The sequence below is a fragment of the Malaclemys terrapin genome, chromosome 6 (assembly GCF_027887155.1).
Source record: "Malaclemys terrapin pileata isolate rMalTer1 chromosome 6, rMalTer1.hap1, whole genome shotgun sequence".
In the NCBI taxonomy this organism is placed as follows: domain Eukaryota; kingdom Metazoa; phylum Chordata; order Testudines; family Emydidae; genus Malaclemys; species Malaclemys terrapin.
The window spans coordinates 58,857,071-58,873,426 of record NC_071510.1 but is presented as its reverse complement, the minus strand read 5'-3'; positions in this window follow the sequence as shown (position 1 = coordinate 58,873,426).

The window sequence follows — 16,356 nt, the reverse complement described above, 5'->3', positions numbered from 1 at the left end:
TTTACCATGGTAACCAGTGTCTATATTAGCACACTGGACAATCAGGATGGCTGAAATTGAAGTGTGGAAAAGTTCTTACTACTTTGATTCTAAGTAACAGTCCTTTGGGAGAACATGAGAACAAAAACTCTACTAGGAATATATCCAGAATATATCAGCCATTCTGGAATAGAAAAGAACAACCCTTCCCCATTCAGAAAAAAACACATTAGTTGCCAAGCAAGTTAAGAGTTAACCTTAAATAAGAAAAGGTTGGTGTTGCCATAGACATTATGGGGCATTATAGAACCTAAGGGCTTGTCTACTCTTACAGCGCTACAGCATGGCTGTTGTACTTAATGAAGAAGCTACCTATGCTTCTCCCATTGGCATAGGTGGTACTCCTCCCCGAGAGGCAGTAGCTATGTCCACTGGAGAAGTCCCCCCACTGACATAGCTCTATCTACACGGGGGAGTTAGCTCGGTATAACTCTGTTGCTCAGGAGTGTGGATTTTTTCCACACCCCTGAATGATGTAGTTATACTGACATAAGTTTGTAGTGTAGACCAGGGCTAAGAATGTAAGTAGGTTATTGCCTCATGTTACAAGGCACAAGAGCATTTAATCATCACCATAATAATTAATAATAAATGTAATTAGGTTATAGCAATCATGTTTAATTTTGCTTTATCAAATATATAGCTTCCCAATAAGGGGCTCTACAGTATGATCACATATACTAATTTAGAGAGCTCTGCTATTGGGAAGTACAGTTAGAAATAAAGCCTGAGTGTTGCACTGTCTTGGCTTTCTCTCTTTATGCTCACATGCAGAACAGATGGACTGCTGAGTGGCAAGCAAACTGAGATCTGGAGCTGTGAGCCAGGCAGGGAAAACAGCCTGTTGCTGGCAGGAATATACAGTAAAATGATCTGCAGGGAGGAGGGGTTGGGCAATTATTCATCTGGAGAACAATGTACATGGGCCCCCACGAGACCGTCAACCAAAAAAACCTGAGCGCTCTCTGAGGGATCTGCAGGCCAGTCATTCCTTGTCCTGTGGTGGGAGTGGATTGGAGGAGGTATCCCTAGTACTAGAACTGAGTAACCTCACGTGATACAGTTACCTTTATACCCCTGTACTATACTCTTTCTAGGCTCTGGGTTAGGAAATTTTGGGTTGGTCTTCTAGTGTTAAATTGTGCCTAGGTATTTTTCCTATTTATTTTCTGACAGCTGTGGTAAAGCAATCCATTGTTCAAAATGTGAGTGTATTTATGACAACGCACCAGGGGCTAGAGCTTCTGGAATCTAGAACCAGATTGAAGTATCAAAATGCGCACAGCAACGCTGTAATGGAGTTGTTCTCCAAAGAGTGAGGTTATCATATCTATATATCATATTACCTATATCTATATATTTATATAAACTAAAAGGGGAAATTATTCATATGCATAGAAAGAACAATAAAAGGATATGAATGCCCACTGAAGTAGTAAAAAGAATGGCTAAATTTTTGACAGTGTAAATACAAAAATTAAAAATATAATCAGACAGGATAAGTTATTCTTCCAAGAAGATAATGAGGAATGCAGGAAAGTCTCTGCCAGATTTTGACTAATTCGATAAGTAGGAAACATGAATAATCTTGTCCTTGAAGGAACAGCTCATGCTGAATGATCCTACTGATGCCAGAGTTAAGGCTATGTTGGGATTTGCACTTAAAGTAGAATTTTAAATCCCTCTATTTCCCACTTTAATGATTACATGTAAGCAATGCACGCCTCCCTAATTTTTTCTTATAATACAAAAACAAGGGGATATTCAATGAAATTGAAATGGAGAAATGTAAAACTGCTAAAAGGACATATATTTTACACAAAACATAATCAACCTTGGGAACTCAACCCATATTTCTTATGGAAGCCAAGAGCCTAGTATGATTAAAAAAGAAATAGACATATATGTTCTCATTACCTTTATACATAGTAACATTAGACAGGATTTTAAACAAGTTCTATATAAACGCTCACACTATGCTTCAGGATATAAACCAACCCCCAACAGGCAAAATGTAGGATTAAACATTCCTAATAGGCTGGTTATCCCTAATTGTATACTATGGGCTTTCTTGTACCTTCATTCTCTAAGCATCTGATGCTGGTCACTGTCACAGTTAGGATACTAGACTAGAGAGCATTGGTCTAATCTAGTATGGCAATTCCTATCCTGATAGAAAAACTAGATACTTCCCCACTGTAGGGAACCCTAGAGCAATTTAACTCTCACAGAACTTCATGATTCTAAATCTAAAATGATCAAAATGGGATATATAATGTTGTAATATTCCATCTTACAGGAAAGAAGGATTTGAATTGCTATTCTAATAGCTCTTATTGTCTCAAGACATTGAAACACTGTTGGAAGAGACTCGTTTGGCTGGCTGTGAGCTGTTTACTTACTGATCTGGCTTTACATCATCTGAGATGTTGTCAAATTAACTTTATCTCATTTAAGAGCAGGAAAAGAAGAGCAGGTCAGGCAATGCCCATTTTAGTACCTTAGGACCCTGTATTTAGAGATAGGATGATTGTGCCCATAAGCCCAATTACCAATGTCTGAGTGCTTGGGAAGTCTGGGTTGCAGTGGTGAGTGCATTACAAGGGCACAGGAAGGTGACCTGGATAAATGAGCATATTTGATGGTATTGTTTTTCAGTATTGTGTTCAGAAAACAGAAAGAAACAAGAACTTAGAAAAGAAACTACCTTTTATAAACACTTTGATTTCTGTGTCTTATGTATGCTGCACCAGAACTACAGACATTAGACTAAGACAAATAATGACCTTTAGATAATGTGTAGTGGTCCTTATTCTAAGTTTTAACAAGCAATCAATTTTGGTCTGTTTCAGAATGAAGAAATAATTTTCTTCTTCTTCTCCTCATCCAGTGCTTTTAAGCAGCTTAACATTTTGGCAGCAAAGGCTTGCAATTTCACTGGGGACTCCTTATCACTGAACATGTTGTCAAACCAATGATTACTTACACCGTACAAGTGACAAGACATGTTCTTAATGCGTGCACCTTTTATCACCAGCATAGAATAATTTTGGACTCAAAGGGTGGTGTTATATAAATTCAGCATTGATAACGTTTGACAGCCAACTGTTGGCTTCACTTTCCTGCCACATTAGTGTGTTTTTCTTGGCAGAAAATACTACGTGTTTCTATTAATTGAATAAAAATGAAGTGCATCGCACAATTTCCCTTACCTTTACGAAAAAGGCACTGAAAGTACAAGTATTACTTTATTACTACCTATTTGTTCTTAATAAGGATTCATACGGATATTTAAAATGATTTTTAATTGCTATTTGTTTTTGTTTATTCCTTTAAGTACATATTCTCAATCTGGTGCACAGAGATTTTGTGTAGGATTCTCAGAGCAGGTACTGTAGTGGATATTTACTGAAGAGAACAGAGGTCGGGGAAGGAAGACAAGGTAGGCTTTATTTCCTGTAAATAAATTACTTCATCTTAAGCTGCTTCTTTAAAATGGGCATAATAAGTAAGTAAAGCAATAGTGAGGTGCTTAATTAATTTTTGTTAAGCATATTGAGATCTTTGAATGAAAGGGTCTGTTAAAATGTAAAGTATTACTCTCCATAATAATTTCAGTGTGGTGTTACACGCGCACACACACACACACTGGAGTGGCTAGAGATCTGAATTAGGTGCCATGCTCGGATGTTACAGTTCCCCTGCACAGACAAACCAGGAAGACTTCTACACCCTCAGAGAACTTTGCTGGATTTGGGGCTAAATTCAGAGGTTTCTAAATACTTCACTACTATGTCTTTCAGGTTGTGCAGTGTTCATATCAGCATAGTGGAGTGTAAACATTGATATTTCAGCTATAGGTACTGGAACCCCAATGTCTTTCTAAACTTATATACATTCCATAATTGGATTATATGTAGTCTAGGAGCAATTTCTTCTTCCAACATGTGCATCAGCTACCATTTGCTGCATAGTCCTATACTCTCCTTGTCAACAGTACTCAAAGAGAGACAAGCAGGTTTTTTTGCATTGCCACGGGGCCTGCTTCTCCTTTTACTCAGGATTACATAGGTGTAACTCCATTTGCTTCAGTGGAGTTGCTTCTGATTTACACAGTGGAGAATAAGATCTCTGGTATTTGTTCATGTATTTCTAAGGTGTCAGCCTTTTTTCTAAAGTCATTTGTCATTTAGTCTATAGAAATATACCATAGTTAAAAACTGGACATCTTGTTTCCAGACAATGACCTATTAGTAGTAATTGGATGGGTGATTTCAGATTGGCCTGTCAGGTTTTTGTTTTTATATGGAAATGTCTTCAAATCAAGACGACAATCATACCTTTTCCCCTAATCTCTCCTACTCTTGCTGAGTATATATTGGTTCTCTAGGCTTGTGGATAGCTATATTTGACAAACAAAATATTTCAAAATCATACCTGCAAATCGGTGTGTTCATACTAAGTCATTAAAGATTTCTATAACTCTCCCTTTGCATAACTCCAGCTATTCCTTGTGAATGCAACATTTATTTATTCATGCAATGGAACCATTATTTTTTCTGTTACTATATTATATCTCCAACAACCATTAACTCACAGCAAATAAACAAATATATTTGTGGGGAAGAAAGTCAGCCTTCTGTCAATTCTCATCAGTTTACTTTGCATGGCCTACCATGCAATAGCGTGGTGTGTTTCTTCTGAACAGTGCTTCTTCCTAAGGCCTATAAAAAATAGTGTAAGGGCCTGCTTTTTGGAAGGATTTATCTAGTAATGCTGCAAATAAATAAAAATTGACAGTTCTGTGTATCTCCCCCCAAAGTTAAAATTATACATAATAGCTCTGCTGATTCACTAGGTATGTGTTAGCTTCTTAAATCAGCATTGTTTTTATGATTGTGGAAGTGCTTATTTTATGGTCTGTTCCTTTTTTTAGAATATGTTACTTTCATTTGTGCATTAGAGAAGTCACCCATTGCAAATATAATTTCTCTCTAATGTAGAGCACTGTTATATTATTTACCGGGTGGAAGTGCATTCTGTAGTATTTTCTGAATAAATAATGTGAAAATCCTGGGTAATACTCAGGGATCCTGGAAAATTGCTGTGGCAAACAGTTTGGGGATGCTGTGATCTGTATCTCCATGTAGGTTTTGCTTTTTTCCTGCACAAGCAAAGTTTGCATTTAATAAAAATGAAGTTCCCAGACTTTCTAGCCTTTTTGTGTTGTAACATACAATGTAAAATCAAACACTGTTTCCCTTTTCAATACCCTTCATCAGGTGTATTTAAAAAAGAAAAGAAAAACCCATATGTCTATTGTCCCAGGCTTACTTTAAGGCACCTCGCAGTAACATTTGCAAAAGTATTCTTGATAGTGCTTTATCAAACGGTAAAAGTGTGTGTGTGTCCCCGTGCGTGTGTACTGGCAGGAGTGTTCTCTTGAGTTGTGGGATGTTAGCACTGTCTTCTCTTAACAAAATTATTGATTTCTGAAGGCTAGCTGTTAATAATAAATTATTAATATTTACACTACTGTACACAGTGATTTACAAATGCTAACTAATTCTCACACCAGCCATGTGAGTTAAGTAAATATTATTCAACAGTACTAAGGTGTGTTCTCAGGAACTCTCTCTCATGCTCATCTTTACTTGTTTACATATTTTCCTGTTGATGTCTAGTGCTGCTTTTGCAGGCCCTTAAAAAATCGATTTCTTAGAGCTTTCAAGCTTTTTTTATTTGTGGACCCCTGAAAAATTTCAAATGGAGGTGCAGACCCCCAGGGGTCTGCAGGCCCTGGGTTAAAAACAACTGTCTTAGAGAGAGAATTGACTGGTGGAAACTCTTCTGAATGCAATTTGAGTCTTGTTTGAGAAAATATATTTCAGACATACATCATGTCTTGACTTGAGAAGTGTTTAATTGTGTTCTAAAATATTAATTAAAAGCAGCCCAGAAAGGAATGAACGATATAATTATTTAATAGAACATGAAAAACATAACTGAGTTTGCAAATGTCTGCCTACTAGTTTCAGCAATGAGCTTTCTTTTATTTTTGTTTGCTTATGAATTGGCATTGCAAAGAAGTGGTCTAGTGGCTGAAATGAAAGCACATTGTCCACACAAAAAATGCTTCTGCAGGTGTCAGCACAGCTGAAACTGCACTGCATAAATAAATTTCTGTCCATAAAAAAATAGATTCATCCATGATGATGACGGTATCATCCTGAATCTATTTAATATCATTTATTTGAAAATGTGGTATCCTACGAGGCCTGGGACAATAGACATATGGGTTTTTTCTTTTAAGAAGCTGGGGAACTAGACAAAGAGGGATTAATTAATAGATAATCTAAATTATATTGATTTAAAAAGTGATACGTTGTTGTCTGCATGTACTTTAGTCAGTCAATTCATTGACTTATTTTTCTGAATGTCGAAACAGTGAAGCAAAAAGAACAGAGGTTTATTAAACTGCCAGATGCATTCCTGCATTTAAACTTGCTTATTGGACTTAGATTCAGGAAGCTAGATCCAATGGAGCTATCTGATTTACACCAGCTTCAAAGATCTGATCTGAATTCATCACCATGGGAAGTAGCTGATATAGTTGGCACTGTGGCACAGAGAATATTGAGAAACCATACTGACATATATCTTTTTTGGGGGGGTGAGTTTAGTAATTGTGAAATCTAGCAGGTTGAGAGCCCTGGTGACTGAAGTCTTCTGTTTCATCACTGAAGAACTGACAGTGTTGACAAATTTTACCACAAGTCCTGTGGCACCTTATAGACTAACAGGTGTATTGGAGCATAAGCTTTCATGGGTGAATACGAAGTGGGTCTGACGAAGTGGGTATTCACCCACGAAAGCTTTTGCTCCAATATGTCTGTTAGTCTATAAGGTGCCACAGGCTTCTTTGTTGCTTTTTACAGATCCAGACTAACACGGCTATCCCTCTGATACTTGAAATTTTACCACATTCATCTACCAATATGCATCATATTTATGTTGGAAGAACCACCTGTTCCCATTTCATTGCCATTTCAGTTTTTGGCTTGCTTTCTGAAACCATCAACAAGAGCACCAGTTCACACTTCATATGGTTGTTTTTCCTATCTGCTAGGAAATTAATATAAAGTACCAATTCATTTCATATAAGATTCCAAAAAAGATACATCAGTTGTAGCTATGTTTGGGTGCATAAACCACCTCCTGCCAGTGAGAGCTTAAGAGACAGAGTAAATACCTCATCAGCTACGGCTAAGTGGTGGACCATGAACAGCTGGGATACGAGCCTACAGACCAGATGGGGGTGGGGGTCAGAGAGCCTGAGGAAGACCCTGTATCAGCTGTAAACTGGCAGGAAATGGTTCAAGGAGTTGGAATGTCCAGTGCAAAGCACTGGAACAAGTTGTACAGTGAAAGGTGCCAGGAGGCAGATGAAGGTATGAAATGGCTCAAGAAAACAGTAATGAGTCTGAGGGAACACACCTTAGCTGCTTAGCACAGGATCCATGGGCTGGAATGCAGAGGTGATGACGGGCCTGGGTTCTCCTACCTCCCACTAAGAAAAGGAAGTAAAAGCCCTCCTGATGCAAGGAGGAAAGGACTGTGGGACTGAAGACCTGGCATATCATCATTCAACTTTTTGTTTTTTGTTTTTTTACTATCCTGGAAAGTGTGGGGCTTATAAGCGACCTGGCTGGAAGGCTGAGTTCTGAAAAAGGGCAAACCGGCACAGGCTCAGAGGTACTGTCAATTAAGGGCACCAGTAATGAAGCAGCTGCTGCACCACTCCTGGCCATGAGAGAGCACACCAATTGGTGAGTGTCCCTGCCAGAGTAGCCAATTCTATATCTGAGTGCAGCTTGACAGGCACAGCCACAGTATGCCCTACATCCACATGTCCCTCAGAGTAAACCTGCCTATGGAAAGTGTTTTCAGTGATTCAGAACCAGGTTTCCACTGAATAAGCAGGAAAATTATTTTCGGTAATAGTTATGCTACATGCAGAGCCTCCTTGTACCTGGAGCAATGAGAAGAAGGGTGAAGAGAGAGAGAGAGAGAGAAGTTCTTAAAAATTTTACAGGACTTATTAATGGAGCTGGTCAAAAGATGTTTTGTTTTTGTCTTCCTGCAGAAAATTGACTTTTCTGAGAAATCAAAAACTCAACTTTTTGCTGAAATCCAACCATATAGATTTGGAAATGCTGCTTTGGTGCCACAAGGGAGTTGTAGTTCAGGTGCCTTATGCCCCCATTCTACTCTGAGCCAGGTTTCCTGATTCGGATACATCTTCCATGATGCACCACAGTCTCCCTGAGCCACTGGAACAACCTTGGTGTTTTTTCACCTTCCTTTGCAACGTGTGGGTCACTTGCCAGGTTTATCTGTGTACCTCTAACAATCAGTGTTTTACCATTTGCTGGGGCATTGGGGCACCTTAGGTCCTCCTAGTCTCTCAGTGCAGCACATAATCTAGTTTTCCGTGGGATGTAATACCTTGGTCTAATTTCAATTGTTGGGTTTTAGTGTGCATGTGCTGGGTGGTATTGGTGGCCTGTGATACACAGGAGGTCAGACTAGAACTGGTGGTCTCTTCTGGTCTTAAGCTCTATGGGTATGTCTACGCTACAGTTAACCCCCCCCCCCCCCCAATGGCACTGAGTCTCGGAGCCTGGATCTATTGACAGAGGCTCATGGGGCTTCAACTGTGGGGACCCTTCCCCTTCACAGGGTCTCTGAGCCTTTGCTCCAGCCTCAGTCTGAATGTCTACTCTGCAATTTTTAGACCTGCAGTCTGAGCCCTGCAAGCCCAAGTCAGCTGGGCTGGCCCACTTGCGGCCATACTGCAGATCTTTTATCGCAATGTAGGTATACTCTGACCTCATCTATAAACTGAGTAATCAGTTTTTGTGTCGGGTTTCCACTGGGGCTGAGGAAAATATTTCCATTTCCTAGAGTGGCAGCAAAGCTGCTCTCCATTTACAAATAAAGCTTCATAGCTATATTTGTCCTGCAACCCTTCAGTCTATTGAATTATAGTCAGTGGAGTCATATAGTCATATCCATCTACCCCTCATGCATCTCTAAAAACCTTTCCCATGCTGGGGTGCACGGCTCCCCTACAGACCATGGCTCTGCAACATGGGCACCCACAATCCTGCTTACTCCATGCAGCATAACTGCAGTAGATCCACTGCACCATGAGAATGAGGAAGGGAAGAGTGTGGTGGATTTGTCCCTACAATTAAAATGGGCCTAAGCTTCAAAGTTCAGTGTGTTTAGATCCAGCACTTTTATTTTATCTCTGGATCAGTTTTTTTTTTTAATGTTATAAAGGGGTGAAAATGAGCAACCACAAATGACTGGCTCCAGTGATTTTTCCACTGGGGCAAAATTGAGCTCCGTTTAGAAATTGTTTTGCCTAGTGTTGGCACCTTTTTCTGTATTTGTGATACAACAGCAGGATTCCATGTGGAAAATTCTTATTAGAAAAACCATGTTGAACTCAAGAATAGAAGAATCAAGCAGTCTGGGCAGTTGGAAGGAGCTCTCCCAAACAAGAACAGCAGCATTCAATCCAGAGTTGAAATTTAGCTCCTTTCAAAAGAGCTGCAACGTAAAATAAAAAGTTTCTAACTTGCCAATTCTGGGTTTCTTAGGCACATTGGAAGCACTTCCAAAAGTTGTTATAACATCCACAGAGTTGGAGTGTAAATTCTGTAATTGGCTCTTGTGCAGGTGTCTGATGGGTGTATGTAAGTACTTTCCCCCTTCTATGTGGACCAAACATAATCGCAGTCCCTGTGAGCAGAGATTGTGCTCACACTCTTCACAGAGCGAGAAAACTACTTGAAAGCAAGGGAGAGAGGTCAAAAACCCTTGTTCAAATTCCAGCTAAGACACAAGAAGGAGCAATATGCCTCATCTTATGAGATGATAGAATGAGCACCCTGTGGTACGCTCAGGAACAGGAGAAGAGATTGTAGCTCAAGAGGCACAATTTCTCTCCAGGTGTGGCACAGCTCCACATCATTCCCTCCACATAGTGTACCTTTAAGACAATAAGGGAGGAGAAAGTAGGCAACTAAAGGAACAGAGATTGCGACTGAAGCGAAATATTTCTTAGACTCTTGATAAGGGTCTCATTCTGACATCATTATTCACTGAGTAGTACCTTATTGCACATAATAGACCCATTGACTAATCCCCCTGAGTAATGGTGGCAGAATAAATTACACACACCAAATTTGGGGCCTGATCCTTCAAACATACATTCATGCACGTGAGGATGAGCTACAATACCAACTGAATGGGATTGCTTGGACAACAGCTTTCCAGCCTCTCTCAACTTTCTCTTTTTCATATCAGCCATTTGAAATTCTTTCTGCTTGTGGAAAATATGTTTGAGGAGCAAGTAAAATATTTCCCCCATTATCATCAATCATCATGATAGCCAGGTGCATGGGCTTTGTGCCTGAGCTGGAAGAATTTCACTATAATTTTGCAGGTCTCGCTTATATTTATAAAAGATTAAGGGCTAAATTTTGGTCCCTTTCAAGTCTGTGTTCAAACTTCTATTGGCTTCAAAGAGAAAAAGATTGGGGCCAGAATATGTGTAAACTTATTATGCTTATTTTTGAATATGTGTAAAGTTTCTAAATTATTATGCCTATTATTTTTCTTTGAAATGTTCCACCAATGGAAATGACTTTTGCCAAGAGGAGGAGTACAAAATATTTTCCATGCCAAATTAGAGTTCTTTGAAATAACTTAAAAGGATTGAAAGCCAGTTCTCTTTCCTTACGTTATGAATCAGACTACATGCTAAAAATATAAAATTTAATATTTAAAAAAGCAGTATGAAGTAGAAAACTCCTTAGATTACTGCATTGCAAATCAATATGACCTTTTAATTTCCAAGCACAATAGTAGATTTGGTATACAGTATTTGTTTAGTGCAGTGTTTCCCAAACTTGGGATACCGCTTGTGTAGGGAAAGCCCCTGGCAGGCCGAGCTGGTTGTTTACCTGCCCCGTTCGCAGGTCCGACTGATCTCAGCTCCCACTGGCCGCGGTTTGTTGCTCCAGACCAATGGGGGCTGCTGGAAGTGGCGCGGGCCGAGGGACGTACTGGCCGCCGCTTCCAGTAGCTCCCATTGGCCTGGAGCAACGAACCGCGGCCAGTGGGAGCCGAGATCGGTCGGACCTGCGGAAGGGGCAGGTAAACAAACTAGCCCTGCCCGCCAAGGGCTTTCCCTACACAAGCGGCGTCCCAAGTTTGGGAGACACTGGTTTAGTGCTTTAGTTTATAATAAGTGTGGGAAAAGATTCCTTCTAAGTGTGTATAAGGTAGAAATCAGTGCATAGGTGTTTTATTAACTCTGTCAAATAACAAATACATAGAAGATAAGGGGGGTGGGAAGGAAACACTTTTGTTATTACCAAAGCTCCTTTTTAAATAAAGGATAAAATAAGTTGTTTAATATTTTCCAAGACTTTGACAATCTTACTATGTCTAACTACAGCTGAGCATTAACAGACCTCTACCTTAATGAATACTTAAGCTTTCTTCTTTTTATACATAATTTAATCTAGATGATTCAGCAGTCATAGAAGTTATGGCTAATAGGCACAAGGTATTGCTGACTTAATTGCACATTAATCTGAGCAGAAATAGAACATTCCTTGATTGAAAATAACTGAAGTTAAACATAAATGGATACATAAAGGGTGGGCAATTACTAACTCATATTTTGAAGAAATTAGTGCGTTATGGGATTGGTCATCAGATAGTAGAACCTTTCACTTCTAAATTACCAGTTCTAATTTAGCCCAGGTCAATTTATTAATTAAGTTGTTCCCATCTGATGGATGTTCAGTATCTTCTATCTCAATCCAGCTCTCAGGAGACAGATAATCACAGCAAAAGGCACTACAACTAACATTAATTAGCACCCCCTGTTGACAGTTTCAGCAGAAAAGCCAAAGACTGAAATGGTACCGGGATTAAATTACTCTTTCATCCCTAGAGATGGTTCCTTCAGGTCAGGGTTGAAACCTATTGGTGGGACAAAGGGGCGGAGCTTGTATTGTTGGCGTCTGCTATACCTAGGGATATTCTGCAGATAAAGAACTTCAGCATGTGGGGTGACACTTAAGTAGCTTTCCTGAGCAATCATATATATTCTCTCTCTCACACACACACTTTTCCTCTATGAAAGAAATATGCATATATTCTTAGGGAATTTTTTCTCTCAGTTCACATGCAGAACTTCTCAATGGGAGATCCAGGCTCAGAATGAGAATGAGGGCAGCATTATATTTTTTTAAAATATTTTAAATTTTTTTAAAAGCTAGATTTAAGATCTGCTTTGTACAAATAATAATTTATTGCACTGAAGTTAATAATGAGAAAATCCATTACTGATTTGTGAAGAGTGACACCCAAGAATAGATTAGTGTCCTCATATTCAAATATATTTACTTTTGAATTACTTACAGCTTTTTTGTTGCCTGCCATCTTGGTCATGGCTGGATACTTGGAGCTGACTTAACCAATTAGGGAAGTATTGTTGGGAGCCTTTAATACTCTGTTTTCTTAATGTATTTAGTTAATGTAAAAGAAAGTATTGAATACATCGAGCATGCTCTGGTATTGGATTTCCCTCTGCTCTCTACCTCATAGCAAACACCTGCAGGTGCTAGAGGACTATTGTACGATGTCTGTGTTTATGAACATCTTAAATAAGATCTTTAAGCTTGGAATATGGTATTGTGTCCTCCTGGGTTCTCAGTCTAATGTGAAGTCCAAATTGTTGCAGTGAAAAAGAACCACATGTAAAAACTTCAGCTGAAACCCTACCCTAACTGAAAATGAACTTCTTTAGGGGAATGCAGGCAGAGCAGATTGGCTAGTGGCTGATCAAAGGGGTTGGGAGGCATCCAACTGATATAAAGCAGTATTGCTCAGGGAGCCAGTAGACAACGTATTCACAGTACTCCTTACTTGTGTGTACTTCTAGTGTCTAGTGCCAGCTGGAGCTTGCAAAGAGGAGTGATGGGTTCTTGCCATGACCTCAAGATGGCTGACTGCCTGCTCAAGGCTGTCAACAGGTACAATAAGCAGGTATCCATCTTGGTTCTTGGGAAAGCGATTGGGAGCATATCCCACTTTGTGAGGCACCCATACAGCAGCACACAATCGGATTTTCCCCATATTTAGTTATCTGAGATATTGTAGCTAAACATTTCTTTTTACTTTGAAGGTACGGTTCTAGCACAGGCAAATTATAAATAAGCAAGCATGTGTGATAAACACCTGGATTGCCATGATTTGTATTAATTTATCTGAATTTTATATATTTTACTACATCTATTAGTTACATATTTTACAGGGGAGCTTTTAGTGAAGGATTTAATAGGACTAACTTTTGAAATATTTCTTATGTGGGATTGGACACTATGGGCTACTTTTGGCCATATTAAGCAAGGGTTGGCTGTCACACCAGACAGATGTAAACTACTGTGAAATTGCAAAAATTGAGACCAAGTCCCTAATTCAGCAAAGTGTTTAAGCTTGTGCAAATCTCCAACCACATGAGTAATTCCATGGTCTTGCAATGACTTACTTTCATGTTATTCACTGGAGTTAATGGAACTGCTCATATGCTTGATATTAGACAAATACTTAAGTACCTTGATGAATAAGGGCCCAAATTGAGAATGCATGGGTCCATCCCTAGAGCCCCAAACCACTGAAAGGCTTGGCAGACATTTTTTTTCTAGACCCTATTCTAGAATAGGGCAAATCTTGCTCCCCTTACTCATGCAGATGGTCCCATTGATTTATTACTTGTGTGTGTCAAGTAAATTGGATTCTGCTCCACATCATAAAAGAAATAAAACTATCCCAGAAAATCCAAATTATTCAGAAAGCTCCAGTATAACCATATACTTTCAAAATTATGTCACAAACGAATTAATGATTTTGTCTTCATTTTGGTATTCTTCATGCTATATAGGTAGGAAGGTCATTTGGTAGTACCATTAAATTGATTCACAGAACAACAAATGGAGACAGCCAATTTTGCTATCAGTCAGATTTTTATCAATGCTATTGCACCTTGAAGCTTTAGGGTTTTTCCGAACATACTTCAGTATGCATGATGGATGCCTTTCAGAACTACAATATTAAAAGTTGCTGACCTAACTAGATTGTGTATTTTATAACTGCGTAGAGTGATGGCAATCCAGCTCAGAATGTCTATTTAATAGATAATGCCATCTTATTCGAGTCTACTGTGGTTTACTAGCAAAAGGCAGCGAACCATGAAAGAATGCTAATCTTGAGAGAATATAGTAAAATTGGAATTGCAAGCCAACTGGGTACTGGTCAGGAGGAACACTTTTTAAATACAGAGCACTAAGCCATATGTTTACAGTCAGTGAATCCTGTGGGGAAATAGAAAACACAAAGCTAGTCTAACCTTGCTGATTTTACTGAAATGAAAATGAACTGCTCCTCCCAATTAATTGACAAAATTAATCTGGGAAGGATGATGTTAGCAAACTTTCACAAATGATTGAAAGCAGATATTATGCACTGTACTGTGATTAAATATCAAGAGTATCAATCACAATAATTAGATGTTTCTAAAAAAAGAACGTAAGTACACAAGCAGTTTAAAAAGGTGGTGGTTGTTTTTTTGTTGTTTTTTTGCACTCTTATTTCTTAAAAATGGTTTTGCTTTTTTTAATCATGATTTTTCCTCCAGCAGGCACTTTCTCGTGTTGTTGACTAGGGCCTTTGTGGACAATGTGGTTGAAGGATAGGAGGAAAATAATACTTTTAGTGTTTCATTTAGAAGGGCGGTTAATACATATGCACAATAAACTAAACAAACAAAAGTTGTAAGTCTTTAACGTGCAGACTGAAAGCCCAATCAGATTTGAAGGTATACAGTTAGCTATTGAGGCCTTGCTTCAGCGAGGCACTTAAGCACATGTCTAGTTTAAATATGAGTAATCTAATGGACTCTAGTCATCTAGGGCTGCTCACATGCTTAAAGTTATGCATGTGCTGAAGTACCTTGCTGGAACAAGAGCCTGGATTTCAGCATTCATTAGGAATCTGAAACAGCTCCACTGAAGGCAACAGAAAGAATTCTATTGATTTTAATGGGAACTGGATTGGGGCCTAACTCAGTAACTGAAAAATACAATGAGCACATTTTGAATATCACTGTGTGATATATAATATCTTTTTTGTGGTCATGTTTGTGAAGTGAGCTCTGCATCAGGACTATATCACACAGATATAGTGAACAGCTGCCAAGCAGTAACAATAAATATCTAGTCACTGATGACTACAGCTGCATGACCTATTCGTAGAAGACAATTTATTTGTCCAGACTGAGTGCTTATTTTGTTTTGCTGTTTGTTGTGTTTCATGATCACAATTTCCATGACTTTTTATGCAAGCATATTTCACCCAGTAGATTGTTCGCAAACTATTTGCAGTGATGATTGCTTCGGGCATCCTTCACCCTTCAATAGTTTGTTCTGACAAACATAAGGAGATGCTTCTACTCCCTGAATGGTTGAACAGAACTCTTAGAATCAGGTTTCCAGTGCAAATATTTGCAATAAAAATTTTGTTTTCTGTGAATATTCTGCAGTGTTCATTTAAAATCTGCTATTTGCTGAAGATTCCTACCAGTTAATATGTTCTCTAGTATTTTAATGGAAGTGAACCCAAAAGGGGCATGGTCCAGGGGAAGTGAATTTTTTAAAGAAAATGTGAATGTTCAAATCTTTTTTTTTTTTTTTCAGTATTCATCCAGCTCATGACTTGCATTCAAACCAGTGACCCAGAGGTGAAAAAATTTGCATCCTATTACTGCTGCCCATAGCTATCCAGAACCAGTAATCTCATTCTAATAGAGAGAGAACAAAAGACCTTACAGACACCAGGATTTTACAATAGCATGGTGCAATCTGGGATATAAACCACAGAGAGCTACTCAGTTTGAAAGCACTGGGCTCAATGGGACCAGGAGTAGAAATGGGGGAATAATGTTTTTTTTTGGTTTGCTGTCAGTTCTTGGGAGGGGGGGCGGAGGGAGGGAGGGAGATTTTTTTTTTTTTTACTGAAAAAATTCAGTGACATCCTTACAAATTTGTGTCATGTTTATGTATCACTGAATATATATTTCCTGCTGAAAAAAGGTTTTTGCATGCAAAAATTTGCCTAGCTCTCCCCAGGGGGTCTTTCCATCAATCAGGGCTGGCTGCATGAAAAGTTGCA